The 27,046-nt window shown below is 46.1% G+C and overlaps 1 long non-coding RNA gene across 1 annotated transcript in view; it reads right to left on the reverse strand.

Moving 5' to 3' along the window:
• Window positions 1–25,530, reverse strand: part of LOC135231757 (uncharacterized) — an 89,935-nt gene extending 64,405 nt beyond the window's left edge. Inside the window, exon 1 of the long non-coding RNA XR_010322504.1 lies at window positions 25,427–25,530. This is a non-coding gene — a long non-coding RNA (uncharacterized LOC135231757). The remainder of the gene's footprint in view (window positions 1–25,426) is intronic.
• Between the last annotated feature and the right edge of the window lie 1,516 nt (window positions 25,531–27,046).

Raw genomic sequence — 27,046 nt, forward strand, 5'->3', positions numbered from 1 at the left:
CCCCTAGACTGTGAGAGAATAAATTTCTCTTTGTTAAACCCATTCACTTGTGGTATTTCTATTACAGCAGCACTAGATAACTAAGAGAATTTGGTACTGAAAGAGTGGGGTGCTGCTCTAACAGAGACATAAAATGTGGAGTGTTTTTGAAATTGTGAATGGATAGAGGCTGGAAGAGTTTTAAAGTGTCCAACAGTAAAAGCCTAGACTGCCTTGAGGAGACTGTTGGTGGCATTATGGACATGGAAGACAATTCTGGTGAGAGCTCAGAAGGAAATGAGGACAGTTTTTACACTGGAGATAGCACAGACAGCCAGAAGCACCAGCAGAACCAGACCAGTGTGAGACAGCACTGGAGCCAACCCAAGGAGCGAGAGAGCTGACCACTTTGTACAAGAGGCTTCCTGGCAGTGTGGGGTGCCTCCAGGCACTTATCAGTGGAGCTAGGCTTGCCAACCCACAGAGCAAGAGAGCTGAATGCCTTCTGGCCCGAAGTTTACTAGCAGAGTGAGGAGGCACTTACCGGTGGAGCTACAGAGCTTTGGAACACTTGCTGAGCTGGGCAGATGCTAGCCTCAGGCAGTAAGGCCTGAGGGGCCGAGAGGCCAGGGAACCAAGAAGCAGAAGCTGAAGAAACAAGGAACACAGGAAGCAGAGCTGCCTCAGTCTCAAAGGGTAGGGCCACAACCTCTGGGGTCACAATATTTGGAGCCATGGCCTCTGAAATTTCTAAGGGTGGAGCCACAGCCTCCTAGTTTCAAAGAGTCAGATCTTCACCAACTTGGTTCTGGAGTGTGGGGCTGCCTTTCACGAATGCCAGTGGGATGTGGCCAGATCTGCTGCTCATAGCTGAGGCGGCAGAGCAGACATGCCCAATGGGCAGTAAAGGGGTGTGCCGGGGCTGAGGAGGTGGAGTCACCACTCAGATGTACTAGAGAATGGGGCTGCCCAAATTCAAGGACGCAGAGTTGCCATTCCAGAGGGCCTAGAAGGTGGAGCCGAAGCTCCAGGCTGAGGGGCCTCCACTCACAATCTGGAGAGTGTGGCCAAAACCCAATGTCTAGAGGGCAGGGCCATTGTCCAAATGGTCTCAGAGAACAGAGGTTTATTTTCAAGCCTTGAGAGCTGATGGAATGTGTTCTGCTGACTTGCTTGGTGCCTGTTATCCCTTCTTTCCCTCCAATTTCTCCCATTTGTAATGGAAATGTCTAGCTTATGCCTGTTCCACCACTGTACTTTGGAAGCAGATAACCTGTATTCTGGATTTCACGGATGAAGAGGGATTTTTGGATTTCAGAGTTGATTTAAGACTTCTGCTATGATATGATGGGGTGAATGTGTTTTACATGTGGCAAGGACATGAATTTTTTGGGTCCAAAAGGGTGCAATGTTATGGATTGAACTGTGTCCCCCCAAAATGTGTATCAACATGGCTAGTCCATGATTCCCAAATGTGTGACTGTTCACCATTTTTTAATCCGATACGATTTTTCTATGTACTGTAAATCCTACTTCTATGATGTTAACAAGGTAGGATTAGCAACAGTTAGGTTAATGAGGCAGGGCTCAATCTATAAGATTAAGCTGTGTCTTAAATCAACCTTATTTCAGATATAAAAGAGAGAAGAAGCAAGCAGACAGGAGGGACCTCATACCACCAAGAAACAAAAGCCAGGAGAATAGTGCATCCTTTGGACTCAGGATCCCTGCACTGAGAAGTTCCTCAACCAGGGAAGATTGATGACAAGGACCTTCCTCCAGAGCCAATGGAGAGAAAGCCTTTCCCTGGAGCTGGAACCCTGAATTCATTCTTGTAGCCTCCCAGGCTGTGAGAGAATAAATTTCTCTTTGTTTAAGCCATCCACTTGTGGTGTTTCTGTTACAGTAGCATTAGATAACCAAGACAGGTCCCAAGGAGTGGGCAGCTCACACTGGGAAGTCTAATCCTTAATCCTATTTGCAATTCTTTTAACTATGGCAAACCAGAGTTTCTGAATTTCTAGCTTACCATGCATTAAGACTTGGAAACCACCACTACCACTACTACCAGCACAAGACTCTCAGTCCCTAAAGAAAAGCCTCCTTGTCTACAACCACAGAAATAGTAGGAATACCAAAGCTCCTTGTCTGTCTCTCCTAAGAGACTGTAAACTCCCTGATGCCTGAAGTAAGGCGAACGGCCCAAGGTCACACAGCAAACAGACACACAGTTAGAATCACCAACGGTCAAGAATCTCAGGTCACTTTCCTGTTCCCTCTGGAACCTTCCCTATAGTCATCTGGACTCAAAGTTACAAAAAGGAAAGAAGAAAAGGTAGAAGGGAGGAAGGAAAGGAGAGGAAGGGAGAAGAGGTCTCCCGTTAGGTGGTCAAAAATGAAAGACTTTGCTAGATACCAAAATGTAAGAATTTGCTAGATACTTAAGTAGGACCTTTCAAGAGGTAAGGCCAGAAGGCTTCAAATTTAGACTTTTAAAGTCAACTCAAGATAATTACAGTCAATGGACTTGTGCGTGCTGAAAGTATTGATGTGTCCAATGCGCGTATTTAAAATATCTCACTTCCTGAAATCCTACTTTGGCACGTCTTTTTTTTGTTGTTGCTGTTAATACCAGCTTGGACGTTTCAGAGAAGCCATGTGGTTAACATGGACTTCCCAGAGCTCTGGTTCCCAGCAGATGCAAATACCAGCTACCCCACCCCAAAACCAAAGGGAATGGGAAAATCTTGGGAAGATTCTAGCTGAAATGAGTATTCTTTATGCTTAATTCTCTCCTCTTCCTCCAGCTTGCTTGCTGTTTTGGGGAAGAAGATAGCAGAAGAGACCAGTTATTAACGCCCTTAGGGAGACGGGAGTTTCTCAGAACCCTGCTTCCGAAAAGACAAAAAGACGAGTTGGTTACCTAATGGTTATGCGCTTGGCTTCTAACTGAAAGGTTGGCTGCTCAAACCCACTCATAGGAGAAGGAGGTGGCAATGTGCTCCTGTAGGCAGTTCTACTCTGTCACATGGGGTCGTCAGAGGGGCAGATTTCAATAAAAAAAAAAAAAAAGTAAATAAGGTGCTTACCTTACTTACCAGATCATCTGTAGTGAACAATTCCACTACAGATTAATAAGTAAGCATAAGTAAGCCTGTGCTTGCCTTGTTTACTGGGTCATCCGCCCTTGTCAGGAATTTTATATTTGAAAAGAGGCTCTGATTCTGTAGGAAGGTGCTGTGGAGTTGGGAAACAGGTGTCAGCCACACCTAGAAGCAGAATCTTTGATGTGGTGAAAAAATGGATCATTACAGATCAAAACCGACTCGATGGCAACTGGCACCATCTAACAACAACAACATGCTTCTGTAGCTGAAATACATGATTTTTCTGAATCACATTAGTTTAAAATGAAGACAAAAATAACCCATTAATTGAGTACTAGGTGATTTTATATACAATGTCTTATTTACATCTTACCACAGCTCTTCAAGGTAGATATTATTATCTCCTCAATTTACAGGAAACTGACTCAGTGGTTAAGTACCCAGCCCAAGCTCACAAAGCCAGGAAATGGCAGGGCAGGAAGCTAGGATGGCCTGGCACTCCTAACTGTGAACCCTGCTGCTATACCAGCAAGCGGTGCTTTCAAACCCCAGCATCTCAGATGGTACGAAGAGGGCGTTCTTTCACTTTCAGAATGCAAACTGATTTTGAACAAACACCTCTGCAAACGTTTTTTATGAAACTCTCAGAAGAAGCTGTGGGGTAGAATAAAGTGTCCTCCCTAAGAGTCTCAGGTCGGTTACTTAAGAGTCCCGTCTGTAGGACGGGGATGGTTCGCTATTGAGTACTGACTGAGATGATGCCAGTGCCAAGTGCCTGAAAACTCTGGCTCAACAACAAATATAAACTACTATCAGCAGTATCATTACTGTTGGTAGCTTAGGGGGAAAAACTGTCAAGAAAAACATGGCAAAACACCCAAAATTTCATGTTTACTCCTCAGACGTGGAAGGAAAGCATGGAAGACTGAAGATAAAGGAATATTCAGGTGGCCGGTGCACACAGAGGGGGTAGTTACAAGGATGTTGTCACCATCTACATTACCTCACGAGTTTTTTTTTTTTTTTTAATTATAGTTTATTGTGTTTTTAGTGAAGGTTTACATGGCTGTTTAGGTTCTCATTCAACAATTTCTACACAAGTTGTTCAGTGACATTGGTTACATTCTTCACAATGCATGAACATTCTCATTTCCCTTCTGGTTGTTTCATTTCCATTAATCTAACTTCCCTGCTACCTTATATTCTCATCTTTGTTTTAAAATAATTGTTGACTGGTCTCATATAAGCGATTTTTTAAAGGAGTAAAGTGCTTACAGGTGATATTATTTTGTGAGCCAATCTGTTCTTTAGCTAAAGGTGACCTCAGGGGTTAGTTTCAGTTCAAGATTTGAAAAGTATCTCAGGGCAATGCTTTTGGGGAGCCCTTCAGTCTCAACCAGTCTGGTAAGTCTGGGTTTTTTGTTTGTTTTTTAGGAATTTGAGGTTCTGTTTCACGTTTTCCTCCCATTCTATCAGGGAGCATCTATTGTGGCCCTGATTAGAACAGTCAGTAGGGGCAGCTGGGCACCATCTAGTTCTTCTGGTCTCAGGGTAGATACAGCTGTGGTTCATGCAGACAATCTGTCAGATAGACTAATTTTACTTTAAGTCTTCAGTTTCCTTCTTTCTCTTTTGCTCCAGACGAGACCATCAGTTGCATCTTCAATGGCCACTTGCAAGCTTTTAAGGCCCCAGACACTAGTCACTGAACTGGGATGTAAGAATTCTTTCTCTCATGGGTCTTATCACTTCCTTGCACTCATCCAATGTCTTAAAGACACTTAGAAAAAAATAATGAAACAGAAGACAATCTGACACAGAGTAAAAGCTCTGAAAATTCTTCGGTTCAGTCACACTAGAGTGACAGCCTTAAGCTTAACCTAGGTTCTATACAGAAGCTCCTGTGAGCCAAGAGGCCTGGGTACACAGCACCCACAGTCATCCTCTGCTGAGAGAAAGATCTCCTCTCACACCCTAGAGCAGGCCAAGGAGCCACACCCCATACTCTGCATTCTCCGCCGGGGGCATCTTCCTTTCCCAGGGCTCACATAAAGACCAGTGTGACGTGCTGCAAAAGGCCATTCTCTGATCAGAAGGACCTGGTTTGAATCTCTGGCCCTGCTACTTACACACGGAGGCTGTGGGTAGGTTACCACATCACTTTGATTCTCAGGCTCTTCATCTATAAAATGGAGAAAATGATACCCACTCTCCAAGGTTGTTGTGTGAATTAAATGAGATAATGTACATACAGGGCTCAGCACGCAATAAATCAGTAACAAGGGGAAGCGATTACTAACGTAAAGCAGGAGCCAGGTAACGCTGGGTAAAAATTAAATTTGATTCCTTGAAAAAAGTTTCAAACAGTTAGTGAGGATCGACCCTTTTCAGAAAATTCAAGAAAGTAAGGTGGAAAAACGCCCCTCCCCTCTCCACTTCCTGAAGGCTTTCGAAACCTCTCTGCCACTTGTTCCCCTACTGGAACAGAGATCTGGAGTGTCTCATTACCTCCAGACTCTTAACACTTTATAAATATACCATACGACCAACCAGAGAGTGCTTGCTGCCAATCTCCGAGGCAAACAAGTCCAACAGGATTTGATCCGGAAATTAAACATCCATGCAGCCCAGCCCGCTCAGTTCAAAATAGATATCCGTGACCTACTTAGTCTTCCAGTACCGTTCTCAAAGCCAAAACACAAGCGGGCAGTGAGGCAGGTCCGCTGACTTCAGCAGGGCCCCTGCATAGAACCCCTGGCTTTCCCTGTCAGAAGAAGAGTGTGCTGAAACAGTGATGACTCGAAAAATTATCTGGGGGACAGCTAGGCATAAACCCTTGCTTTAAAACAGCTGATTCAAACAGTTGTTAGAAAGCAGAAAGTCAGAGACGTCACTCCAACAATTCATCGCCTCTGCTACATACACTGTCTCCAACAGTTTCCATTCATTTAGACTGAGTGCTACACCTCTCCTGACAGTAAGTTTTCAAGCTACCTATCCCTGCCCCAGAATCCCCAGGTAGTGCAAACAGTTAACATGCTCAGCGGTTTGAGTCCACCCAGAGGTGCCTTGGAAGAAAGGCCTGGTGACCCACTGCTCAAAAATCAGGCATTGAAAACCCTAAGGTGCACAGCTCTACTCTGACACGTGTTGGGTTATTAGGAGTAGGAGTCAACTCAACAGCAACCAATTGTTTTTTATCCCTATTCCAACTCTGACTCTAGCCCTCATATTTGTTTCTTGACTACATGTATCTTCCCCATGAAATGGTGGGTTCCTTTGACAACTAAGATGCTGTTTTCTTTATCTAGATATTCTACACAGTGTTTTGCACAAAACAGGTCAACAAGAAACAAGGTACTACTGCATCCACCCTGAAAAGTTGAGCGCCTTACCTCACCAGGGATAGTCCTCCTGGTCCCATCCCACTCACACTCCTGGGCTACTCAAGATCCAAGAACAGACACACTTATTCTTACTGTTAAGTCAAGGAAGATAGACAAATCCAGGAAAAGATGCTGCATACTTTCAACCACCCACGTAGCTACAAAAGGCTCTCCTGTGTTACAATTCATTTCACTAGGGAGATGGGAGTCCTAGTGGAGAATGAATCCAAGGAACTCGGCAGGGACAAATTACAGCAAAATCTCAGAGTATTCCAATCTAAGTAGACAATGGAACATTGTTCTTCACCAGCCAGCAACGGCAGTGGAAACAAGCTGATGGCAAAAAAGTAAAACAAAAATTAAAAAACACTGCTACCAGTCACCCTCAAATCCAATTCCTTTAGTCTCTGAGGCCAGTCCCAGGCACCCCACCACCACCATCATTAAACACTCAAAATCCCCATCACGCAAGTATGCCTGACAATATTTTACTTAGCATTTTTCTCCTACACCATGAGTGGCAGGTAGGTAAAACAGGCATCATTACTACGACCCACTTAGAAATGAAGACACTGAGACCAAAGCATGTCTACAACATGCTAGAATGAGGATCTTCTAAACCTAAGTTCAACGCTTTCTCCAAAATCACCCAGCATGGCCCATGCAGACCTGACGAAGCGGAGCATATGAGTTCTAGATTATTGGTCTTTCTACCACACCCCACTCCTGGGCACCTTCTAGAGACAGAATTCTAACACACAACCCTTCCCAACACGACTGCCCACGCACATCAACCTTTGTAACCAAGACAAACAGGAGTACACAAATCCCCAGCCTTGGTGTCCACCAACAGGCGGGCCCTGTGTCAACCATGCATGCCCTGCCTGAGCCAGACTCATCACCTACCTCCCTGACAAACATGCGAAATCCAAACCCTACAACTATCAAAGGAGAAACACACAGCAAAATGGCTTTCTACAGTCAAGTGCTGAGTACAGGGCCGGTGAAGTGATCATGGACTCCAAAAACCACAAACCAGATTTCCCAGAAACTTAAGGCCTCTCTGAGTATGGGTCAGTCTGGGTGCAAATCCTGTTTGCAGAACTTACCAGTTCTGTGACCTCGGGAAAGTAACTTAGCCTTTCTAAGCCTCAGCTTCCTTAAATATAAAATAAAGAGCTTAAAAAAAAAAAAAAAAGAAAGAACTACAGGTTCACAGTGAAAATAAAAATACCATATGACAAGTTCTTACATGGTGGCTGGTCCACATTAAATTCTAATAAATAAATGTTTGTTATTAATAGTGATTTTTAATAGTTTTGATTATAAAGACAATACATGTTTAATGTAGAAAATGCCAAAATAATATAAATATCTCCTGGAAGATCAGAATCAGAGATAGCCACTGAAATAAAATTCCTTATGGTATTTTTCCTATGCACAGATAATTCTTAACAAATTTGGATGGTAACGTATGTATAAAATCATAGTGCTGATCCATTCTTTTCTGCCTTACTAGTCATTATAAAAACAACTCTCACAACAACATCTAGAAATAAAGGGATTTTGTTCAAGGCAAGGATAAAAAAATTGTGTGAAACTTGAGAAAAGAACAATGCGATCACGTTGTGCAACTGGAGATATCTGCCTCCAGAGCCAGAATGGAGATTTAAGCCAAATCCTCCACCACCTGCCCCTCCTTTCCCCATCAACATTTACCCAGGAAACAGGAGTTCCTGGGGTCTGGCCACACAGGAAGGTGGCCATTAGGGACATTTGAGCTGGAAGGATGTGAGGGTTATGGAGATCTGGGGTATCGGGCTCACCACCACAGGGTGCAAGAGCCCTCTGTCAAGGACCGCCCTGCCCTCAGGGAGTGCCTACCCACTGTGACCAGGTGTAAGGAAATAATCGCAGGACCCTGTGTAAAGTGAAATACTGAGAAGGGATGGGGGCACGAAATAGGGGCACATTCATTCCAATCATTCATCCAGCCCCCCTATTTAAAGATGAGACAATTGAGCCCAGGGAGATAAGTGACTTCCCCCAACAGAAAGAAGGCTAAGACAGAACACTCCAGTCCCAACCCAGGAGCCAGAAGACGGAGCTTCCAGGGGTCTAAGATAAATCACAGTCTGCCGACCACCCAGAACCCAGCAAAGATAGTCAGGGCCTACATCTAATACAATCTTGACCATCAACAGGAATGTATTTAACTAAGAGCTTGGGGACTGAAGCCACCCTGGGCATAGACAAGCAGGTTCTTCTATGGGAACACCTGAAGCCTTGTCTGGCTCCCACTCTTAGCCAAAGCCTCTCTGCCTCGAACTATAACATGGAATAAGGGTCAGACTCCATGACTTTGGGGGAAACCACCTAAGTCAAAACTTCCCGGAGATTCTGGCAAAAGAAAGGCTGCATAATTTAAAAGGCAGTTCTTCGAATGAAGCACTTTTGATGTGCTGGGGGCAGCACTCCATAAATAACTCTGGAAAAGGAATTAAGGTCTCACAAAATGTTTTTAATACTCATTTCTCAGCTAGGAATAATCTTCGAAACTTTCAATTTGTATGGGTGTGTGTTTTATTTGGGAGGTAGGAAGGGAAGAAGCGGCACCCCACAAGCAAGCCCTGAAACCCTACAGTAGAGCAGCTGCTCCTGGCACTGGGGAATTCTATTTCCATCTCCGCTTACACATAATTATCTTCTAAAGCGGGGCTCCCCAGAGAGGTCACAGTGCCAGAGGCCTCCAAGATAACCACCCAAAATGGGCTGCTTCTGGGAGTTCCTTAGTAGGCCGAGGCAGGGAAGAAGACTTGAAATCAGGCCCACCCATGTCCCACTTCTCTGGAGCCCTAACCATAAGCCAGGCCCTTTCCTTCTGAGCCCTAAAGAGGAAATTAAACGTCAGCCAGATAAGGAGCTTTCCCTTCAGCTCTGAGGCCAAGGAATCTGAGGTTATGATTCCCCCAGCAATAAGCAAACTAAATCAGCCCAGGCCTGAGGCCACCAGACCAGGCATACTGAAGGACCAGCCTCCACCTGGGGTTTCTTCTTTTTCTTTTTCGTGACTGATACTCAGATTACAGGCTTAGCTGGTTTTACAACAAATAAAAAAAAAATAAAGACTTTGTAGGCCACTTACAAAAGTAGGTGGTAGAAAGGGGCCCAGGGCCCCAGGTACAAAGGCCACAAGACAATTCACTTGCTCTCTCCATAGGTACATTTGGACATTCCTTCCTGCCCTGTATTTTCAAGGTCAAATATGGCCCGCTGACCATGGGAGCTGACTCAACTCTTTTCACGGCACAGTGACTTTACACACAGAAGGATCTGGGAAGCTGAACACATTGAGCTTGCACACTGACCTCAGCACTTTCTAAATCTGTCTGGGGTGGTGAATACCTTAAGTGTTCACCACACAGGCCCAGGGATAAGCTGATAAGCTCTGCAGCACCCAGCGGTGTTGCCACACACGGTTTCCTGGCCTTGTCTGTCTCCTCTCTCTTCTTCATGCTGCGGTACAGCTGTGGGGAGGTGGTAGGTGGGGGGTGAAAAGGCATCAAGGAGGAAAGAGAACAGAGGGAAAGGGGCAGTGGGCCAAGGGTCAGGAGAGCACTAACATTGAAAAAGAGCTGCCTACTACTGTGAAACCATAAGCCAAAAATATCCCTAAAGCCTTCTTTAAACCGAACAATCTAGCTGAACGAGTAAAGAATGTCTGCCTTGAGCTGTGTGCTCTTTTAAATAACTTACTGCATGGGATCAAACTGTTAACAGCAACTCAAAAATTAAATAGGAAACTTAGGGGGAGATGAGTTTATATGTCCACTGGGGAGGAACAAATCGGAAAAGGATGAAAACGGCTGCACAGTTTGAAGAATGTAATCGATGTCATTGTGTTGTACATATAAAAATTGTTGAACTGGTGCATGTGTTGCTGTGTATATTTTCAACAATAAAAAAAAAAAAAAAAACTGCCTAAAAACAGTCGCCACAAAACATCCAGGCGAGCATGCACACGTGTACACACATGCAGCACGGTGGGCATCCGAACTTGGAAAAAACCCTAGGTGAGCTGGTCCCCACCTACCTTCCTGTTTGCAGAGTCTATGCTTATAGCCACTAGTGTTAAGTGCTGTCGAGTCAGCCCCCAACTCATGGCGAGCCCATGCACATCAGAACGAAACGTAACCCGGTCCTGGGCCAGCCTGGTGATAGACTGTGATCAGAACGTAGTGATTTACGGGGTTTTCACTGACTGATTTTCAGAAGTAGATCACCAGGCCTTTCTTTCTAGTCCATTCTTAGTCTGGAAGCTCTGCTGAAACCTGTTCAGCTACACAGCTACACAAAGGCCTCCACTAAGGGATGGGTGGTGGCTGTGCATGAGGTCCACTGGCCACGAAAGTGAACCCGGATCCCCCACACGGTAGGCAAAAATTCAACCACTGAACCACCAATGGCTCCCATCTCACTAGAGCAAAAAAAAAAAACCTCATAATGGCCAGCAAGGACCCACTGGATCTTTGATCCACGTACATACTCTCAGCCACATGTCCTGCTGACCTCCCCTCCCCTACTTCACTCTGGCCACCCTGCCCCTACACCACCTCTACACCGTGGAGAAGGTGCACCTGCCTACCTCAGGGCCTCTACATTTGCTGCTCCCTCAGCATAGATCAGCTTCATCCTCACATCAGCTCTTCCCCCAGGGCATTCCTTCCTCCTTCACCTCCTCCAGGTCATAGTTCTAATGCTACCTTCTCAGCAAGGCCTTCCCTGACCATCTTTCAAAATCTCACCACCACCCCCCTGCCCCTGGCACTGCGTCTGCTCCCCACCTGCGTTTTAGCAGTCATCACCATTGCACATGCCATGCATGGTGATCATTCATTGTCTGCCAGCCTGCACGGCAGAACGAGCCCCATGAGGACAGGATTTTAGCTTCTGTTGTTCACTATAAAATTCCCAACACCTACAACAGTGCCCAGCATACAGCAGGCACTCAATAAGTATGTGCTGACAACAGAGAATCCCTGATGGAGCAGGAGAACAGTAGGATGCAGGCCTCAAATTCTCATAAAAAGACCTGACTTAATGGTCTGAGACTAGAGGGACCCCAGAGGTCATGGTCCCCAGACCTTCTGTTAGCCCAAAACTGGAACCATTTCCGGAGCCAAGTCTTCAGACAGGGGTTGGACTGGACTATAAGACAGAAAATGATACTGGTGAGAAGTGAGCTTCTTGGCTTAAGTAGAACATGAGATTCCTTGGGCAGCTCCTGTCTGGTGGCGAGATGAGAAGGCAGAGGGGGACAGGAGCTGGCTGAATGCACACAGAGAATACAGGGTGGAGAGGAAGAGTGCTGTCTCATTAGGGAGAGAGCAGCTTGGAGTACACAGGAAGGTATACATAAGTTTTTGTACAAGAGACTGACTTGATTTGTAAACTTTCACTTAAAGCACAATTAATTAATTAAAAAATTTTAAAAAGTACGTGTTGAATGGATGCTGAGTGAAAGTAAGCTTAGAAGGGAGGCAGGCGCGCTACACCCATCCTACAGAAACAAAACTAAGAAGCTAATTTCTAATCTCACTGAGAGATGAGCCAGGATGAGAACTGAACTGGGATCTTATTCATTTACTTGATAATACTGAGCTCCTACCGGGTGCTAAGTAGCAGGCTTAGTAGGTACACCCATTAACAACTAACCACATGAATGGGTGGATCAAAAAGCCCTCAATGGCAATGGTGACCTTGAACAAGTTATTTCATCTGTTGGGTCTTGGTGTCCTTATCTGTAAACTGAAAGGTAGATAAGAAGCTGAGTCTACCTGTTCTTGAAGGTGTGGGAAAGGTTCATTTTAATATGCACTTCTTCTGGGAAGCCTTCTCAGACCTCCAGAGCCAGGGTGAGGGCTCCATTCTGCTGACTTATATTTAGGGAGTGCATCTGGTACTTAGTACAGACTACTTTGAGATCTTTCTCACACTACAGACCACTGTTATCTGTGTGTATCATTAGTTAATTTTCACACACATTATCCAGGCTCTGTCATGGGTTACTGTATCTTGGCATTCTACAAGCCGTGCAGTCTGCCTAGGGCCCACCTGCATCCTTGCTGGGTGGCTCTGCTCCAACCAGGCCCACAGGCAGAGAGCTCACCCACCACTGCTCAGCTCCCAGGAGCAAGGTAGCATCTTCACCTGGACCTCTCGTGGTCTGGGCTGCTTTGGAGCTCTTGGATACATCCCTTCCCACTCTCGACCTGCAGGCCTCAAACTTCTGGTTTGGGTGAACCATCAGCAAACAAATTAGGAACTTCAAATGAACCTGCCATCATACATGAAAACACATGCACACACACACACACGCACATAACTCTCAAAACAGTGTAATAACAGGTGACTGGAGGTATAACAGGGAGTACCTGGGTGGTGCAACAGTTAATGTACTCAGCTGCTAACCAAAAGGTTGGTGGTTTGAGTCAACCCAGAGGGGTGCCTCAGAAGAAAGGCCTAGTGATCTACATCTGAAAAATCACTCATCGAACACCTTATGCACCATAGCTCTACCTAACACACATGGGATTGCCATGAGTTGGAGTCAGCTCAATGGCAACTGGTTTAGCGGTATGAAATTTGCACAGCCTTTGACCCAGGGTCAACACCATTAGGAACATAATGAGGTAAAAGGTAGAAACATAGGCTTTGGGGCCAGGGAGGCCTGAGTCTGAATCGCAGCTCTGTCGCACCCTGGATAGTAACTTACTGCATCTCTTTGCACTTCAGTGGCCCCATCTCACAAGGGCGGCGGCAGGACTAGGTGGGAGACCTTTATAAAGTGCCTAACACCACGTAGTTTTCTTTCCTACACCTGGAAATGGGCAGTGTGTAGTGATGTGGAGAAGAAAGTAAAGAATCTCAACACCCCAGGGCAAGGAGGCCTGGACCCCAATATCCCTGCTCTTCCGCTGAGCTTGTATGACCTTGGGGAAGGCGCTTTACCTTTCAGGGTCTCGCTCACCCTCCTCAAAAACAAAAGGAAGAAGTTGAATGAAATGACCTGAAATGACCTCCCAGCACTTAGTCTATCTAAAATGTGAAAGCTTGATGAGAAAAAAGCTAAGTGGCATTTCCAGAAAAGTAAAAAGGCCCTTGCGTTTAGCACTTTGGTGTGCAAGGAGGTATTCCCTCCCAGCAGGAGTGGTGTAAGAAGAGAATATACAAACTTGCTCTCCTCACCCACCGAGGCTCCCTGACAAAACCTTTACCCATTCCTTATTCCCATAACCTCAACTGATCCTAGTCTGCCTCTAGTCAATTATTAATCTCCTGACCCCCTCTCTTTAATGTCACTAGATTATGTGCACTTTAATATTTAGCAAATATAATATGCATTTATTCATTCAAAAGTACTTACTAAGGAAAGGGGAACACATGCAAAAGTAAACCAAAAAAGCCAAACCCATTGCTGTCGAGTCGATTCCAGCTCATAGTGACCCTACATGACAGAGTAGAACTGCCCCAAAGGGTTTCCAAGTCGCGCCTGGTGAATTCGAACTGGTGACCTTTTCATTAGCAGCCACAGCTCTTAACCACTATGCCACCAGGATTTCCCATGTAACAGCAGTTACTTAAAATTACCGAGGTACTAACCTTACTCATTTGATCCTCTTAACAACCAGAGAGGTAGGTGCTAATATTACCCCTGGTTTACAGATGAGGAAACTGAGGCCTAGGGGATAAAATAACTTTACTTAAGTCTGACAGCAATAAGGGCCTGAGAAAGAGCTGAAATCAGCTTGACCTGACTCTAGCATCTCTTTATCACCCCAGCAGCCTCCTCTGTCACTCCTTTTTTCGGGTCTCCTTTGAGTTGCAGGCAAAGGACACTGTCATCCCAAAGTCCACTGTGTCCACTGGGAGCTCAGCCCTACAGGGACCACCCAGGGTGAGTCTATCTGTGAGGGCCTCCGGATACTCTGTCTACCACCCTGTGGTGTCAGCCCCTGGAACGTCTTCCAAAAAACTGCAGCTTCTCCCTGAAGCACACTGCTGAGGGACAAGGCTAGCCAGGGAAGGGGAAACACCACATGCAGCTGGAAAGAAGACCGCTGCACACAGAATCTAGCTCACTACACTCCCGGGAGCTTGTCCAGAAGCAGCAGCATCTGATTTTCCAGCAGCACAGAATTCTTAAATGTTCCCCCAGCTCAGCTCCCCAGTCCTGCACCGCGGCCTCAACAGCCTTGGCAGCCGTAGGACAGGCTGGTCTCACTGTGACACTTAAAAACACTTGGTTCCTCAGGGGAGAGGTTCAGAGAAATAGGTTACGCCAAAATTAAAGGGTTCTATTACCGCACACAGCCTCTGGGACAAGCAAAGAGAATGTGAAACCAGGGGCACTTGCTTCCAGGTGCCACTGTGCCACACCGGTGACGCGACCCTGAGTAGAGCAGAGCTCCCCAGGGGCGCAGTCCCCTCATCCTCCATGTCCACTACAGACTCGTCACTCTGAACATCTAAAATCTCACGACTCAAGGCCGACAAGTCCCACAGCCTCACCGGTAATCAATGAAATGCCTGTTAAACACATTTCTTTTACTCAGACGTATGCGGGCAGTGTCAGACCCCAGTCATTTAAATGGGTAAACAGTACACCCCTGGGGAGCAGTGTGAGTGCTACGACATTTTAAATACATATAACCTTTGACACACCAATTCTGCTCCTGGAGAAACACCACTGGAGTGCACCACGGCGTATGTATGAGGGTGTGACAGCAAAACTAATGAAAAGGCCTTACACATCCATCAACGGGATACTGATTAGTAAGTTATGAAATATCTATGCTATAAAATATTAGTTAGAGAAGAGCTACAGGCACAAAGAGATCTCCAAAAATAAAATTCTGATATACACTACAACATGGAAGAAAACATTATGCTGAGTGAAACAAGTCATTCACAAAAAGACAAACACCGTACGATCCCACTTACCTGAACTACCCAGAAGAGGCAGAAGTGTAGAGAGCAAAGTTCCCTTGGTTATCAGGGGTGGGAGGAAGGGGGGAGGCTGTGTATAGGGGGCTCTTCGAGTTTCTGTTAGGGGCTCTTTGAGTTTCTGTTAATGATGATACAATAAAGTGGAAACAGAGTCGTGATGGTTGTGCAATGTGATGAATATAATCAATGCCACAGAACTGTACTTGTAAAAAAATGCTGAAATGCCAAATGTTTTGTTACATGTATTTCTACCAAAATAAAACAAAAAAAGTAGAATTTTAAAACATCTCCAAGTTATATTGTATGAATAAAGCAAACAGGAAAATAACATAAATGGTGCAATCAGGTTTATGCTTGAAAAAGTACGTCTATGTATTTGTGTTTACACAGATTGATAGTCTCAGAATACACATCAAATGGCTAAATTTGGTTATCTGTGAGGACTGAACAGGAAGTGCTATGTGAGGGAGGACTTCACATTTTCTGGTACAAACTTCTACAAATTTGAATGGGAGGGTAAGGTACAAGTAGCATAATACATACTCATATATTACTTGTATAATTTTTTTTTAAAAAGCAGTTGAATTGACTGGCCAAAAAAAAAAAAAAAAACACCCCCACCACCAATACGGGGTTCTTACTCTGAGGTAGAATTACTGCACCAATCAGAACAAGGTTTCCGTGACATAATCTCCTCAGATGAGCACCAACAGTATCAGCTAGTCAGAGGCACTGACTCTAATAAAGAACATTTTCCAAGGTCTTCCCAAGAGTGACTGAAAAAATTCAATCCCAATTTCTAACTAGTAATGACAGGCTGGATTCAGAGCAAGCAGAGAAGAGGGATTGGGATGCAAAGAAAATTTTCATAAAAGCTCTTTGGAAGCTACAAATTGTCCGACCCTGAATTTACTTCCTCCCTCTCATCCCTATAAGATAAAAAAGAAAAATGAGATTAAGAGAGAATTCCCTTTTCAACACCACAAGGGAGGCCTCCCACTATCACCAAGGGATTTGCTCCCAGCTAAAGCCAGAAACATGGCCTGACTAAGCTCTACCTTCCCGACAAAGCACCACCTTCCCTGGGATCGCAGGGCGAGCCAAGACTGGCAGCACGGAAGCCCACTTACACAAATCCCTCCACTTCGGCAAACAGCCCAGGAATCTTTCCACGCTCGCTACTGAAATCTAAACTGAACCAGTATACAAATCAGATGGTTATGCCCACAAAACAGCAACAATGTGGGGGAAAAGAAGGGATAAATCAATGGTACCCTGGCTAAAGATGTACTTATTCTTTCTGCTTGCCAGAACAGTGGCACTGCTGTAGACTTAAACATTTTATAAATATCTTGCTTTCCAGTAATAATTAAAACAAACACACGCCCCCCCCAACACTAAACACGAAACAAAAAGAAAAACAACAAAGGGGCTCTGCTTAAAACAATGTTCAAGACATTGGCATGACAGCTAATATCTCCAGGCAAAAATACAATCCTCACGTTAAACCACATGCCTTTTCTGGTAAGGACTTTTACCACACAAGACAAACTCACTGAACACCTGAATAGTTCACGGATAGGGGGCTACTAGGCAGTGCTGGTTCAATGGTAGAAGTCTCACCTTCCAGGAAGGACACCCAGGTTTGATTCCCAGCCAATGTACCTCATGCATAGCCACCACCCATCTGTCAATGGAGGCTTTCATGTTGCTATGATCCTGAACAGGCTCCAGTGGAACTTCCAGACTAGGATGGACTAGGAAGAAAAGCCTGGCTATGTACTTCTGAAAATCGGACAATGAAAACCACAAATGATCAGGGGGATGGTACAGGCCTGGGTGATAGTTTGTTCCGTTGTGCATGAGGTGGCCATGAGTTGGGGGCTGACTCAACAGTTGCTAACAACAACAGGGGGCTACCAAGAGGTGCTCTTACAACTAGGAAGTCACCTCTTCAAGGGAAAGGAATAAACATCAAGCAGAAAGAGAATGAGTTAAGTCTTCTGCAGAGTGACTCACTACCAGAGATGGTTTGTGACTGATGAGGCTGGGAAGCAGTCAGGTCCAATAAAGGTTAACCTGGCCGCCTCCTTGCAACAAGAATACAACCCAAATAAACAGATGACTGACTAACCTACAGCCTGCCAGAGCAAAGAACAAACCATACTGTTGCTGAACCCAGAAGGTGAGACCTGTCCAGCATGCTGGGACCTGGCAATAATCTGGACACTAGCCTTTGAGAAGAGAAAGTAACTTTATTGCAATGTGCAGAGCAAGGAGTGGGGAGGAAGTTCCTCAGATCTGACTCCCCGAGCTACGGGGAATTAGGGCTTATATGTGATTGGGCAAGTAAGATGGCAGCCATGCAGGCGTATGGGGGGGAGGGGTGGAATTCTAGAAGGCGGCCAGGAAACAGGAGGGGACGTGGTTCATCAGACCTCTTGATTCAGAATGGGGTTCAGGTGATTTTCCTTCTGATTTGTTCCACCTGTTGCTGCATCTTCTGTTGAGGTCAACTAATGGTCACAGCTGGCCCTTTTGCACATGGGAGAGGGGACAAATCCTGCTTGGGGTACTCTGAGGCATTTGTACAGTCAGGTTACAATATGAAAGGCATGAATAGAATAGAATCTGGAAAAACAGAAGCCCCAAAGCAAAGTTTGTTACTGGGTCTGACACTGACGCAGGAAGAGGACACAGGCCAATCCACTCCTGACGCAACAATAGTGTGTCCTATGATGAGGACATATGGATGCCAGCCAACAGGATCAACCCTTACTTTGACTCTGGGTTCACCTGGACATGACCTGGCTTCCCTCTGAGACTGCATCCTTCAGGGGACTGTGGTCTTGACTCCCCCCAGGGCTGGCCATGATGTTCACACAGTGAGCTCATCAATTGTCACTGCCATGACCTGGTCAGCCCCCACATGCCAAGAGACCACAGTCCACCCTTCCTACAAAGAGATCAACTCCTAGGAAATGGCCGGAACTTAGGACCGAACTCCCAGTCCACAGGGGCCCACCAGAGAATGGTAGGGTACAGATTACACCCAAGGAAGGCTTCCTTCTCTGATGGCTTTTTCCTTTCGACACTTCTCCCTTAAAGTTTGAACGATCAAAACAGCATTTTCCTAAATGGGATCTGAGGAATGCAAATTCCATCCTCTTAACATGCTCCTGGAAAGGCGGAAATGGTAAGGCCTGGAGGTGGGCACAGAGAGGGAAATGGGCTTTCAGGTTTTACTCAGAAACTCCTTTCTCTGTCAGTAAGAGACCAAAGGAGGAAATTCTGGTTTCTACGGAGACTGCTTTTAGTCTTCACAGAGTTAGTGTCTCCAATACCCAGGCCTAGGGGGATAAGAACTGCCATGGGAAGAGAGGCAGAGAAACAAGTGAAGGCTCAGACTTCACTCCTCCCTTTCTCACTCCTACATTCAAAGGGACCACGCTCTATCGATTCTGAAACATCCTCTTTCTTCAGTTACCACTGCCATGGTCTTAAAATCAAGCCCTCATCATCTCTGGTGCCAATTACTTAAATACATTCTTGTTTCTCTGCTCCTAAGTCCACTTCATACTCCACACAACCCACTGAGCTACCTTTCTTCAATACAGACCTGACCCTCTCTCCCTGGAGGAAAACCCCAGCCGACAGGACACAGCCCCAGATATTTGGCTGAGCATGCAAGGCCCCTGCCTGCCTTTCTACCATGTCTGGCTTCGGAATTGCACAGATCATAGCTGGTTCTCAGATTAACCACCTGCTAGCTATGTGAACATGCCCACGTTTCTGTACCTGTTTCCTCATCTGTGCATTCCTCGTAATGTGATCTAACTCCCACAGCTCATGTGAGGATTAAATACAAGCTGTAAAGAGTCTGTCTCTCCAAGAGAATCACAACTGTCCGACCCCCAATCTCACGCCTATCCCCATACACAAATTTGAGGGAGTCCACCCATCTTTTAAGATGCCCAAAAATCATTCCTTTGTCAATCCTCCAGGCTGAGTTAGACTCCTCTCTCCTCTTTCATACTGCTGAATTGGCTTTACTTAATTTAGTGTAACATAATATGCATGTGTCTCTCTCCCCTAAACAGTGAACAACTTAAGGGCAGACCAAACAGTAATCATTTTATATTCAGAGAAAAAGAAAATTAGCATTTTTGAGCACTTACTATATGCTAAGCACTGCTTTGCATACATCATCTCATTCAATATTAAAAATAGCTTTGAGACAGGTGTTATTGCTCCACAGTGAGAAAAATGAAGCTTGGAGAAGTAACTTCCCAGGGTCACATGATAAATAGCAGAGCCAGGATTCAAATTCAAGTTGATATAAATCTTTCTACCAACCTGTAGCAGAGCATCTAACACAGAGCATTGCTGAATGATTCATATAATAGCTAACACTTATACTGCCCCTACTATGTACCAGGCATGGTTCAAAGAATTTTATATGTACTTCATTTAATAACCAAATGCATAAAAACCAAAAAAAATAAAAGTACTATTTAATGCCCATCTCAGTGCTGTCTAATATAACTTTCTGTGAGGCTGGAAATATTCTACGGTTGCACTGTCCAGTATAGGAGCCACTAGCCACAGTGGCTTTTGAGCACTTAAAATGTGGCTAGTGCAACTGAGACATTGAATTTTTATTTCACTTTCATTAATTTAAATGGAAATTCAAGCAGCCAAATGCGGGTAGTGGCTCCCATATTGGACAGTGCAGTTAAAGGCGAAGAAACTTAAGCACAAAAAGGTTAAGTAATTCGCCATAAGTCATTGGGTAATAAGTGGTGGAGCCGGGATTGGAACCCAGGCAATCTGGCTTCAGAGTCTGTGCTCTTAACCACCCTGCTACATTATTTCTTCCAGAAGAACTCATTAACTCAAGATAAAAAGCACATTAAAGATCAAAACATTAAAGGTTTTATACATATACATATATATATAGCTGTTGTTAGGTGCCATCAAGTTGGTTCCAACTCATATAGTGACCCTGTGTACCACAGAATGAAATACTGCCCAGTCCTGTGTCATCCTCACAATTGCTGTCATGCTTGAGCCCATTGTTGCAGTCACTGTGTCAATCCATCTTGTTGAGGGTCTTCCTCTTTTTTGCTGGCCCTCTACTATACAAATTAGGTAACAAAACATGAGACTAAAATTAATTCATTATCAAAATAATGGTTAAAGAGGGAAGGAAAGAGAAGGAAAACATTACTTTTGGGAAGAAATGCTTTTAAAATAGAAATCTCTATGATCTTTGGATTTCATTTGTTCCAAAGATTTAGGAAGATCATATTTCTAAAGCTCACAAAGGAGACACTTCTATTTTTTAACTATTTCTTAATTAATATCCTCAGAGAGCTATGAAGTACTTTAGAAGACTGACTGAATCTTAATAAAATTCTCAGAGAAATTCTGGCATCAGTCACAACAAACACTCTCTTGGAATTTAATTTCCTTTTCGGCATATGAGCTTACTATGGAAACTCATTTATGATGCCACCACAACTAGTCAAAATTCGCCTGGAGCACAAAAACTTCAAAGTCCCACAAGAGAGCCTTACAAGACTAGATGGAAATTGGCCCCATATGTAGCCAAATCCCACATCTAACAGAGATTTCCCCCATGCCCAACTTTCCAGCTTTGCTGTCAGCCACATCCAACTCCTCCATCTCCCTCCCAGCCCCTATTTGCTCTGCCCTTCCACCTTACCCTACAGCTCTTCCAGAAACCCCCCAAATTCAGTATTGTCTCCCTGTCCAACAAGATGGATTTAAAAAAAGAGAGAGAGAGAAGACCACAAAATGGGCAAAGGGAAAACTAGCTATATCCATTTTCAACTTCTAATCAAAGTCCTGCCACTTCCTGCTTCTGGTTTTGTTCAATGCCCTGCTTTTAGAATATCTCAGGGCCCGGAATAGTCACTGTGTTTGGGGGTTAGGACAGGAGGCTAAAGCTGAAGGAATTGTTCATACGTACAAAAAATGTACCGTAAAAGCATTTTTCCACTGAGGACAATTCCTACGGAAGACTTAATCAATCCCATTATCCTGAGTGCCTGTGGGCAATGGGAGAGGAAGGGGTGGGTGCCAACCTTTACTGAGCACCTACTGCAATTCACCAGTCTGCCTCACTTATTACAAGGCAGACAGCACCATCCTGACTTCACACATGCTGAAAACAGGCTCAGAGAGGTCAGGCGATGGACACAGGATTTACACCCTGGTGCGCCAGACTCCAAGGTACATAGACTTGCCATTTCATCATGCTGTTCCACAGTGTCCACTAGTACCCTGGGCTAACAACACTACTAATCTTTGAGAGTACTTTACAGTTTACATATTGCTTTTCACATACACTATCTCATTTAACTGTCACCACAACCCTGGATGAAAGGTTCCTTTTCCACTTTTGCAAAAGGCTACCTAGACTCAAAGTGAGCCCTGGTGACTCAGTGGTTAAGTGCTCGGCTGCTAACCCAAAGGTCTGTGGTTCAAACCCATCAGCCACTTCACAAGAGAAAGGTGTGGCGATCTGTTCCAGTAAAGATTACAGCCTCGGAAACCCTACGGGGTAGTTCTACTCTGTCATACGGGGTCACTGTGAGTCGGAATCAACTTGACACCAACAGGTTAGGGGTCATTTGGACTCAAAGTTATCACTGGTAATTTGACCAACCCAGCTGTAAAATTCAGAGTTGTCACCTGTGCTTTGTTTTCTCCTCTGTAAAATGACTCTCATTCCTGCCTGATTAAGTGGTAAGTGCTCAAATTATACGTATGGTTAAACTAAAACCCAAACCAAACCCGCTGCTGTTGAGTCAGTTCCTACTCATAGCGACCCTACAGGACAGAGTAGAACTGCTCCACAGGGTTTCCAAGGAGCGACTGGTGGATTCGAACTGCCACCCTCTTGGTTAGCAGCCAAACTCAACCACTGCGTTAGCATCATGATTTTTATTAATTCAACATACACACACATACATACACATATTATAGATATTTTAAAGACTCGACCTAATTAGTCAAACCTTTAGTTGTTGGAGACGATATAATTTTACCACTACTCACTCAGAGATAGCCACTAACTATAGTTTCCAAAAAACTGACAAAAAAGGATTACTGAAAATGATGTGGTCAAATTCAATATGGATTTTGCAAGCTACTAACAGAAAAGGACAAGTGCATTCAGTTATGAAAAAATACAAAAAATGAAAATCCTCCTCTCCTCCCAGCATCGTGGCTTTATCATTAACGTGGTATGTCACCTTGGCCACGTCATCTCAACCCTGCCCGTGTTCTCATGGTCGAAAATGTGATGGCCAGTTGATGGCCAGGAAGTCCTAGTGAAAGGCTAACCAAAGGGTGGGCGTGGACAGGACACATACATTAGAACCTCAAGCTATTTTTAATGTGCTGCATCTAACAGGATGCTTGCCTATTTACGACACTCACTTGAAAAGAAACCCGGGAAGTTCAGAAATGCCAGATGCAGTAAGAATCAGCTCACCACTTATCAAGCCAGAATGGAAAAGATAACAGACATGTGATGGTACAAGGATCCCAGCATCAGTCAGATGAGAAGGCAGCCTATGATGCTATGGCAACCCGAGGTCCTGGGGATATCCTTCAGGTAAGGCCTCACCAAGACCAATCCAACTGAGCATCCACTCCGGGCTTGAAGGTTAAAAAAGGAAAAAAATTCAGGTCCACGGGTGAGATACATATCACATTTTCTAAAGCACAATTACCAATTTTATAGTAAAGATAGCTGGACAGCAATGTACACTAAATGCCTACATGAGAACTGTATTCATACTCTAAATCTAGCAGCAGTTACTACTAGTTTTTTTGTTTTGGTTTTTGCCCTCTTCCCATCTGTGTTCTTTTAAGTCCATCTTAACTTCTTCATAAGAACAAGATGGGGTTTATTTTGCATGGATGATCTAGCCTCACAAGGAAAAAGCTTTCAGTCTCCCTCAGAAACCTACTCCTGCGTCCATCAGATTGTTTAGCCTCTCTTTATAATCCCACTTCACAGATAAGGAAACTGAGGTCCAGAGAGGACAAGTGACTCATCTAAGGCCATACCCCTTGCCAACACATGTTGGACTAGAACAAGAACTCAAGAGGTCCACAGTCTGGGTCCCCAGCTGTACTGCGGTTGCAAATGACTTGGCAAACTGATGTCTTGAATACAAAGTTTATTTGAAAAAAAGCTAGCATGAGTCATCTCCAATTGTCAAGGGGCACCACACAAGTCGCTCTAATAAAGCATCCAGTATCTCCAGGACCACTTGTTTCTGAAATAACCAACCTCAGACAGAGGATAAAAGGCCGTGTCTTATACCCCCTCAGGATACCCACGAAGCTGTGAGCAGATGTGCTGCAGGGCTTTGGGGACCTTCTAACCCAACCCAGGGAAGCTTTCCTCAAAGAACAAGGCAGTCTGGAGAAGAAATGGCGTGGGTGTGCGAGGAGATGGGAGATTTTTCTTTTTTGTTTTCCAGGCAGCTCCAGGTCATAGTTGGCGCAGCGATTAAGCCACAGGGCTGCTAACCTGAAGGTCAGCAGTTCAAATCCACCAGCCGCTCCTTGGAAACCCTACAGGGCAGTTCGACTCTTTCCTCTAGGGTCGCTACGGGTGGCATGGACTTCACGACAACGGGTTACACAGTTATGATTTCATGCAGCCCGATCCTACTTACCTTGAAACACACCTAAATATCTCCTCCTTCTCAACTTCCCCAGGACAAAAGCCCTGCAGTCTGGGAGGTGGATCTAGGGAGGTGGGCTGGGGAGTGGGCGTTGCTTTACAGTGGCGGTAAAGACAGCAACGCTCAATTTCCTCCTCCACCTTTTACAAGAACTCCCATCGGGTCATAAGACGCCACAGGCGTCACCAACTGTGAGCCCGACCCCTTTCTGTAGGTCCACCCAGAGCAGAAGCGAGGGGGAAGCAAAGCCCAGTCCCCAAGAGACTCCCTCAGCCGTCGCATCTGCCCCCAGGGCTCGGCCCCCAGGGCTCGGCCCCCTCTGGGTCTTCCACGCCCTCTCTCCTCATCCGTAGAGCCCCGCCGCACACCCAGAGCCCGAGCCGGACAACTGCCCACTGTCACCCGAGACCCTGAGCGCACCCCTTCCTCCCCGCTGCATGGGACCTGAGGACCTGCATCTCCCGCCTTCCTAAACTGGGTCCTCCCGGCCCCCCGCCCCTGGCCCGGGACCCCCTCGCACAGCGTCCTCCGCCCCGAGCCCGCCCCCCACCCGCACTTCCCGCCCGGCCCACGCGGGTTCGCCGACCGCCCCAACTTTTCCCGGCCCGGCCGCGGGGCGTCGGAGGGGATTCCGCGTTCAGACCTCGGACCGGCGGGCGGACGCGCTCGCGCCCTCAGCCCCCGCCCGCCCCGCCGGCGCGAGTTGCGCTCGGGACCCGCTCGGCGCCCGGGCCTCGGCCGGCTGCCCGGCGCGGAGGCGGAGCCGCCGAGGCGGGAACCGCGCTGTCCCGGCGCCGGCACCCCCAGCTCGGTGCTCGGTGCCCGGTGCCCCGCGCCACCCGCTCCGCCGCCGCCTCCGCGCTGCTCCCTGCCCACCTGCCTGCGGACGCCAGCGCCGCTCACCTCCTCCCGCGCCGCCTTCGCCGCCGCCACTGCTGGGAATACGTGGCAGTGGCCGCCGCCGCTCGCGCTCCTCGCCTCGCCTCTCCTCTCGGCGCCCGCGCGGGCGGCTCCGGCGCGCCGGACCGCAGCGCCAAGCGCCCTCTGCCGCCGGGAAGCCGAATCCTCCCGCCCTAACCCTAACTCACTGCCCACCCTCGTCCACCCCCTGCCCTGGCCCCGGCCCCGGCCCCGGCCCCGGCCCCGGCCCACCCTCTCCTCCCCGAACGCTCAGTTCTGAGCCGGTTCCCTGAGCCCGATCCCAGTTCCCAACCTGGATGCCGCCGCCTCCGGGGAGCCTACCGCGACCACCCCAGCCGGCTCCGAACAGTTCCTCAGGCTTCAGCGCAGCGGATGCTAAGCCAGCCTCCCCCTTCCCTCCCCCCCCCCAGTTGATACAGTTCCTGCTTCTTTGCATGCAAAAAAAAAAAAAAAACACTAGTCTAGTAAAATTGGGGGAGGAGGAGCAAAGACCACATCTGTCTTGTTCACCCTTCTCTCCTAGGGCTAGGTTAGCGCCGGGCCTGGAATACCCAAGTGAGCAATAAATATTTGTTCAGGGAGCAAACAAGTGAATGAATGGAGATTTTTACCGTTCTCTACCCAAGGTAGGCTTTTAAAGCTCACGCGAACAGAGATCCTGACCTGGGTTTTGTTTTTTTGTAAATTGCTCGTACACGTGCTCAGCTTAGTATAATTAAATAGGATTCAGGATTCCTGACTTCACCAGCACCAAAGTCGCACAAGGCACACAGCTAAACGTTATTCGGGGCTTTTAGTCAAATAGACTTAAGTTTTAGATCCACCACTTAAAAGCTGGGAAGTCTCTCTGGGCCACAATAAACTCATCTATAAATTGAGAATAATAAAACCTACTTCATAGGGTTGTTCTGAGGATTAATTGAGATCATGCACTGTAAGGTGCTTTACATAGCCCCTGACATGTACTGTAGTATATAAATGGTAGCTATTGTTAGTATTATTACTGATCTAAATTAACTACTAACTACAATTCTGACTCAACTAGTAGGCGATTTCAAAAACTGTATTCAAAATGTAAAATAATGGCTAACTTTTCCTCTGAAGGCCACCTAAATACCTTGTATTGTGCTACCCTACCCAGAAGCAGGGCTTCTATCACCAGTTAAACGGGTCTCTCTTTTTTTTTTTTTTTAAGCGCTGTGGAATGGCTTTCCTGCAGGTTTTCCACCACGGTTTCTATGGCCAATTTCTTAAGTGAGTGTTTATTTACGCCAAAGGTAGTGGAGAGTATGAGGGATCCTGCTGTCTACTGCTTCTTCCTGTTTTCTTTTTGCCCCCTCTCAACACCTTACTCTTCCTGCAAAAATTCTCCTTCCTGCTGCACACAGGAAGCAGCAGTACAGTGAAGTGAGTGGCATCAGATGGAACTGGGGTGGAATTCCAGCACCTACACCTTGGGGTTTCTGCACCTCAGTCCTCTTAATGGCAAGCTGTGGCAAATAACACTTACCTTGTGGCATTGGGGGAGAATTGGTGATCCAGACTGTGAGTCAAGTCCGTAGAACATAAAAACCCATTGACGTTGAGTGGATTCTGACTCAACAACCCTGTAGGACGGAATAGAACTGCCCCATAGGATTTCCAGAGAGTGACTGGTGGATTTGAACTGCCAAACTTTTGGTTAGCAGCTGAATGCTTAAGCACTGTGCCACCAGGGCTCCCCCTGGAATATAGTATGTGTTTAGTTAAGTGGAAACTGCTTACTAGTTTAAGAGGCATTTAGAGAGTACCTACTTAGCATTAAGGGTGCCAGTGGTAGTTCAATGGTAGAAATCTCTTCTAACATTAGGGAGACCTAGGCTGGATTCCTGGGCAATGTACTTCATGTACAGCCACCACCCATCTGTCAGTG

The sequence above is a fragment of the Loxodonta africana genome, chromosome 7, assembly GCF_030014295.1.
Source record: "Loxodonta africana isolate mLoxAfr1 chromosome 7, mLoxAfr1.hap2, whole genome shotgun sequence".
Classification (NCBI taxonomy): Eukaryota; Metazoa; Chordata; class Mammalia; order Proboscidea; family Elephantidae; genus Loxodonta; species Loxodonta africana.